The sequence below is a fragment of the Populus euphratica genome, unplaced genomic scaffold (genome assembly GCF_000495115.2).
Source record: "Populus euphratica unplaced genomic scaffold, PopEup_1.0 scaffold2242.1, whole genome shotgun sequence".
Classification (NCBI taxonomy): Eukaryota; Viridiplantae; Streptophyta; class Magnoliopsida; order Malpighiales; family Salicaceae; genus Populus; species Populus euphratica.
Window position 1 is genome coordinate 1 of NW_011502052.1, and position 7,690 is coordinate 7,690.

Below are 7,690 nucleotides of genomic sequence, written 5' to 3' on the forward strand. Positions count from 1 at the left end.
ATTTGAATTAAGAATATGGAATTTAATTTATTAAATTCGTACAAAATTAAACAAAAGCGGTCGAGATCTTTATTCCAAAAACACCCCTATCTAACTTACAACCCTATCTTGCCCTCACTCGGAAAACTTGTTTACTTCTTTAGTTCTTCCCAACTCAAACTCAACAGTGGTGTGATCTTCACATGAAGATCCTTTCTTTTACCTCATTTTTTTGGTATTGTCTTTTAAAATGAGAGGAGGGTGGCCAAGTTTTTAATTTAAAAAAAAAAAAAAAATTATTATTATTATATTATTATTATTATTATATTTTTTTGGGTAGTTTTGATGTAATAATATTAAAAATAATTTTAAAAAAATATTATTTTAATACATTTCCGAACAAAAAATACTTAAAAAGTAACTATTAATACTCTCAAACACCCCCTTCATCTTTTTGATATCTAATTATTTTTCGATGTGATAGCTTTTATAGTTTTGATATAAAAAAACAAGTTTTAAAAAATTAGTTTTTGTTGTGATTAATGTGGTTGAAATTTATCTCTTATATCAATACATCAAAATAATCTAAAAATACTAAAAAAATTAATTTAAAACAAAAAAATTCAAAATTTTGTAAAATGATGGTTCAACCACTACGCCAAACAAGGTCTAAGAGGGTATTTGGCGCTACAATTGAACAACAATTTTGCAAATTTTTGAAAATGTTTTTTTTTTATTAAATAATTTTGATGTGTTGATGTTGGAAATAAATTTTTTAAAAAATATATTATTTTGATACAATTCCAAGTGAAAGCAACTTTTATCATTGTTTCAAACACCTAAGTATGTAGTATTTGGTATTGCGGTAGTAATTATTTTTTAAAGTGTTTTCGGTTGAAAATATATTAAAATAATATTTTTATTATTTTTTAAGATTTATCTCTAATATCAACACTTTAAAATAATTTTAAAACACCAAAAACTAATTTTTAACCAAAAAATAGATTTTTAACAAACACATGGCCAACAACATTTCCAAAAGATGTCTAAGTGTCTTCAAGAAATATTAAGAATATGTTTGTCTTTGAGGTAATTATTGTGGTTATGGTTTGATAAAAGTGATTTTGAAGATATCAATTCTGTTGTGGTTAGTTTATATAAAATATGTGTTTGATTAAAATTGTAGTTCGAATTATTTTTTTGTCCAAGAGCATGTCATGATATGTTTGGTTAAAATTATGATTGGGATTGATGTTGTACATAAAATGATAAAAGGACACAAATTTAAAATTTATGTTTTAAATAGCACAACTAACAAATAGTAGAAACAATAGCGGACATAAAAAGAAATTGTTCATTTTAAAACAAAAAAACATTATTGCCCCATCAAACTTGCTGCAATGTCATCACAAACATAATCCATAAGCGAACTTCTTTGGTGCCCACGTGTTTATGATTGAGGAATCACATTGGTTAAAATATCATCAAAAACAATATCAGGATGACGATCAAACTCATTGAATGCAACATCTCGGATCGATTTCCTTCTAATATAATTATATAGTGTCATTAATGCAATAACAATTTGAACTTATGTTTTGTGAGGAAACATAGGCATAATCTGCAAGATTCTCCACCTTTTTTTCCAAACTCTAAAAATATGTTCTATTACATATCGTAACGATAAATGGATAAGCTTGAATAATTCTTCTCGGCTTTGCAATTGGCCTTGTTGATAAAATTCTAAAAGATGATATCTCTCACCTCTATATGGTCTTAAGTAAACCGTACTCATTTGGATATCCCGAACCAACAAGATAATACTTTCCTATATCAAGATAGTGTTCATTTAAAATTTAATTATTATCATAGATCGAAAAGCAAATTACATGACAAATTAATACATACCCACACTTTTTTATTTCTCAATATATTGGTGGCTTCAAAAATTTTATATTTGGATTGTCAATTGTCTCAAGAAATATTCTTGTATCATATGCACTACCTTTTCACCCAACTCAAACAAATGTAAATTGTATATCAAAGTTACATGGCACCATTATATTTTGAATGGGTACACATTTTCTACTAATAAATGGTATTTGATTTTCTTGTGATACAAAAACACACATATATATATGTTCCATTAATAGCTTCAATACAATATTACATAAAAAAAAAATTGTTTATTAATCAATTAAAATGTAGTCAAAATACTTTTTTGTAGCCTTTTTAATTATTAAATTATTTTAAAAAATTATTTTTCTTGTGATTTATGTTGATGTTGTGGAGAATTTTGGATCTACTGATTTGATTAATTTAACAGTTAGCAAGCACATCCACCTGAGAACTTCATTAAAATATCTGCTAACAGTGTCACCTAAATATTAAAATCTCTCATGAACTTTCTTGTTTGAAGCTTCTAGAGCTAAAGTATAGGGAAACATGTTTACCTTCTCAATAACACTTATCCTCTTAAAATACTTTAATTCGTACAACGTTTCCCAATCAACACACAAACTCTACAATATATCTACATCCATCCTAAACATGTTAACATAACGTATCTAATATCTATTTAAAATTTCATTTAACCATCTCATTTCCATGTTGTATAAAACCATATATAGTTCCTTATAAATATAATTATTATAATACAAAGCAAGTCCTTCAACCATGCATAACAATAGTTTACGCCGATCAAACTCTCTAAGCCAAAACAAATCTCCTTCCTTATCATTATTTTGTTCATTTTCATGATTGTCGTCGTCGTCATTATCTGTATTATTGTCATAACCATTACCGCTACTGCATCTAAAACCACTACCACTACTTCTATCACCAGAACCATTTGAAACATACTGAATAACATTATTCATAACATTGTCATACTATTCATCAAATAAAGTATTAAACCAATTTATATCCATATCTACAAAAGAAATATTTCTTTTCACGCATGAAATTGTCATAAATATATATAGACAAAATCAGTTACATATATAATGTTAGGAGTTTACTTTAATAAAATGCAGTCAATTAATTAAAATGGAATGAGGATAAAAAAAATGCTTCACGTAAGGCTATGATTACACATAAACCTTAATATATAAGTTGAAAAACGACAACTTACCTTTTCAAATACAAAGGAATTCAAAATGCATCAGATGAAATGACTTCTATATAATGCAAATTTGTTTTACATTTGTTGTTAGAAGTAATAGATATGTTGTTATTGTTAGTATGCTTTAAATAGATAACTAATAAAATTTCACATGAGCTAAAATGAAAGTAACAGGCCAAATATTTAACAACCATTCAAACAACTTTCTCACCTATAATTCCAGCCTATAATTACAAGCATTCTCACCTAATATTCCAACTTCGAACAAGATCATAATAGAATTCAGCAATAGTCACCAATAAAATGCAGTAGAATTAAGCAATTCTAACTTCATAGCACATTGTTTTAAAAATGAATCATAATCTTGTACATTCAATCTCATACTCTATAGCAACCATTTAATTTATAGAGCAATGGACAATAACATATTAGCAGCAATATTGATGTCCAGATTAGCATTTCATATCTTTTCTAACTGTAAAAAACACAGCACCAAAATATATTCATTGCAGTTCAAATATGAAAATAATATTCATGAAGCATTTAAAATCCAATGAACAAATTATTATAATAACATATCCAATAATATTTGACTTCAAATATGAAATTTAGATGATACCGAAAATACATATAAATCATAATCAACTTCAATTGCTAAGAAATGATTTAGAGATAACTTCAAGTAGATTATATTATATTTACCTTTACACTAAGATTTAACGTTGATCTCCTTTTAAATATTAATTTGAGCCATTGAAATTTTCTTCCTCTATCTCTAATTGTTGTCCATATTTTCCTCTTGTTTTTAACCATAAAAAACTCATTTGTAAAATAATAAAGCTCACTGCTAAAAACTACTTTCTTAATGTAGTGAAACTCCTTCATGATCACTTCTATGCTACATCTTTTTCTACCCCAACCACTAGATGTACATTCATTCCTAGTAGAGACACTATCAACTAAACGATCTAAAAATGAAAAAGTTACAATCTCGTTCTTGAACTTTTTTTAACACTTTTTTTGTGTACATTATTAGACACCTTTTCTCTTTTCATTACTACTACTAGGATTGCTACTACTATTGGCAAAATTAACACCAACAACCATATTACTGACATCCTCTATAAAATTTGATAAAATATTCTCCTCTGAATCACCACGACCTTTCTCTATATGTAAATCCTTATTAGTAGCATTCCTTCCCCTTTCACCTACACCATCATCATCAAAATTCAAACCCTATGATGGAGCCCAAGCATACTGACCGGTAGCCACAATATTTGTAAACATAATATCATATTTACAACATAATATGGGATTGATTCCAAAATGCCTATACTTTCAAGCTCCTTGTATCTCCTATAACAAGAGAAAATAAAGATATAAATGAATCATTATAATCATAAGAACAAATAATAAAACAATTTATAATAATCGTACACATTTTGAAATAAAAATAGACCTTGACTTTAGATTTCCACCACTCATCAGTTGCTAAAATTGTTCTAAGTTCAGGACCCCAGCTCACTGTTATTTCAAAAATCAATTTTTTCTATATTCTCCAATCCTTTTTTACTCCATCCCACTTTATTCTTTAATTGTGCTTTTGTTAATGCATGGTTGGTATGCTCCTTAAAGCAAGTCACAACATATTTTCATACATCTATGTCGAAATATGTGTTTGATAACATACCTTTCTCAATTGCTTTGATACAAATATCACAAAATATGTTCAACATCTCTCTAATCCAACAAGTCTTATCTTGTGATTGAGAATCTTTTATGTTCTTGATTAAAATATTTTTTCTACCATATAATTAACAAGTTAATTTCCTATATGTAATATAACAAAAGACCATTTAATTTATAGAAGTTTATATGAATGCAATAGCAATTTTGGTCTGTGAAAGCAACAATTACAAATGGCTACTTGACAAGATAAGGTGTTTGATACAATTAATGATATGAATTTAACATTAATAACAAATAAGTTGATCTTATAACACTCACTGCAACAAAGAAATAACACACATGGACTGAACCAAGTTTATGAAAGCAACAATTAAAAGCAAACCCAAACAAGTTTAGAAAAGAAAGTTATAGAAAAAGAAAACCAAATCATAAAGAAAAACAATTAAGTCTAGTAATACATGAGAATGTTGATTGATTCCACATAAATCAGCATACCTACATACTAAACATAATATTACAAACAAAAAAAATCCACAATATAGGTGTCACTGATAAGTTATAAGAAATTCGGTAGCATCAGAAATATTTTTTGAGAAGTCTTTTTCTACATGTATGTTAATTTAATATGCTTATGGCTTGAGACATAAGAACATCAAATATTAGTAAATTACAGGATTACAAACAACATTGTTAAAATATCCTAATCATGAAAGACATCTAATGTTTATTTTGCAATACGATGAGATAAAGGATTGATGTTGTATTGAAATTAAAATGCATATGCCTACAAAGTAACCCAATTTTTCGTTTTATAACATGAAAGAAAATTCTATATATTGACAAATACAGTGGTCATACAGTAATAACATACATAAGAGCATGTCTTCAATTTTTTCCCAGTTATAACTAAACTTCAAAACATATAACTTAAAAAAAAAAAAAAGATAGCATAGATCATGAGACCTATAATGTAGAATGTACTGAAATAGTGAGAATCGAGAGTTTTTTATGCTTTCCAGGAATAAAAGATGTTAGATCTATGGTTCGTGAAACAAAATAGAACATATAAATTTAGAAAAAAATAAAGAAAAAGGAAATGATTTTTGCTGATATTGAAAATTTGAATTACATGAAGTTTTTTAAATATCTTATCAAGAAAATTACTTTGAACATCATCATCAATGTCAGCGTGTATTCAACCATTTATAGGTTATGAAAAAGCATCATCACCATGAAAAGAATAGAAGACAACAACAGATCTAGTATATGGTTTGAGTTTAGGATGGAGATTTGGGTTGCAGAAAGGTAATCTTTAATCTAAATTATTGCAATGTAGAATTTTTTGGTCCTATAAGTTAAAAAGTGTGGTTCATAGTTAGCCAATCAACTTCAATTTTATGATTTCAAATGAACATAAAAATTACCATATAAACAAACACTAGAGAATGTTTGGGAGTATGGCGGCGATTCCTTTTGAAAGTGCTTTTCATTCCAAAACACATTAAAATAATATTTTTTTATTTTTAAAAATTAGTTTGACATCAGCACATCCAAATGATATGGAAACATAAAAAACATATTAATTCAAAGCAAAAAAATTCAAAATTCAAAATTTTTCAAAAATACTTTCTAACCGTAGTGTCAAACACTGCCTGGGAGTGTGGTTGTAGTTGCTTTTCATGCTGAAATGTATCAAAATAATATTTTTATTATTTTAAAAAAATTATTTTTGAGATCAGCGCATTAAAACAATCTAAAACAAATAAAAAAATTAACAAAAAAATTATTTTTTTAGAAATGCAAATTGCTTGTGTTTCCAAACATCATGCATATGGAAATATTTATCTTAAAAGTTAAAGGAATTTGCATCAATAATCTTTCTTTTTATTAAAGTGTGGATTTAATCAAGCCTGGACTAGTTTGAAAATTCCAAAGCCATCGGAGTAACATGTTGGTCCTTGTGGCCTTAATTAAACTAAAAGGGAAAATTTTATGTCCCTAGTTATTGGCTTTTGAGTGAGGGAATAACAGAGGGGTATATAGCGCATTATCTAGATTAATATTAGTTTTTAGTTATTTCGTCTATTTGGTATTGTGATGTATTATATTTATTAAAAGTTTTTTAATTTAAAAATATAATAATTTTTTTTTAATATCAACATATTAAAAATATCAAAAAATACTAAAAAAACATCAAATGAATAAGGTAATATAGGTCTGACAAAAATGTCAAACCCAATATATTTGGACTTGACATTTAGCTATATCTAAGGTAATGGGTATGGCAAACATACTAGACCCAAGACATTTGAACTTGGTAGTTAGTCAAGTCCAAGGTTACAACTATCTTTCTTTGGCACGTCTAATGAAATAATTATCCTCCCTTGACATGTTTCATGGTAAACTTTATTATAATAAGTTGCAGGCACTAGTCATGAGTCATCTTTGTTTAACAAATACTAAGTATATTCTAAAAAGCATCTTTATTAAGAAGAATGAATGAAATTATTAATATCAATTAATTAATTGATTATTTAATCCAAAAATTCTATTGTAGATCTATTTAGATTTTTTTTGGACTTCATATGACTTACAAAAAAAATTTATATTATTATTAATCATATTCTTATGAGGTGCTCAAAACTTCGATAATACTTGAAGTCCAAATTTTAGCTAAGCTAAAATAATTCTGTAGTTCCATCACATATACTTAATGGTTGAAAAATATTATATCCATATTTTAAGAAGGAATAATGATTAGTACTTAAAAGTGTATTTGTATCAAGGTTTTATATTATTATTTTGTACTTGAAGTATTAATAACTCCTTAACTAAAGCATGTTTTATAATAACATATCTAATAATATAAGATACCTTTAATTTATGGTAAATATT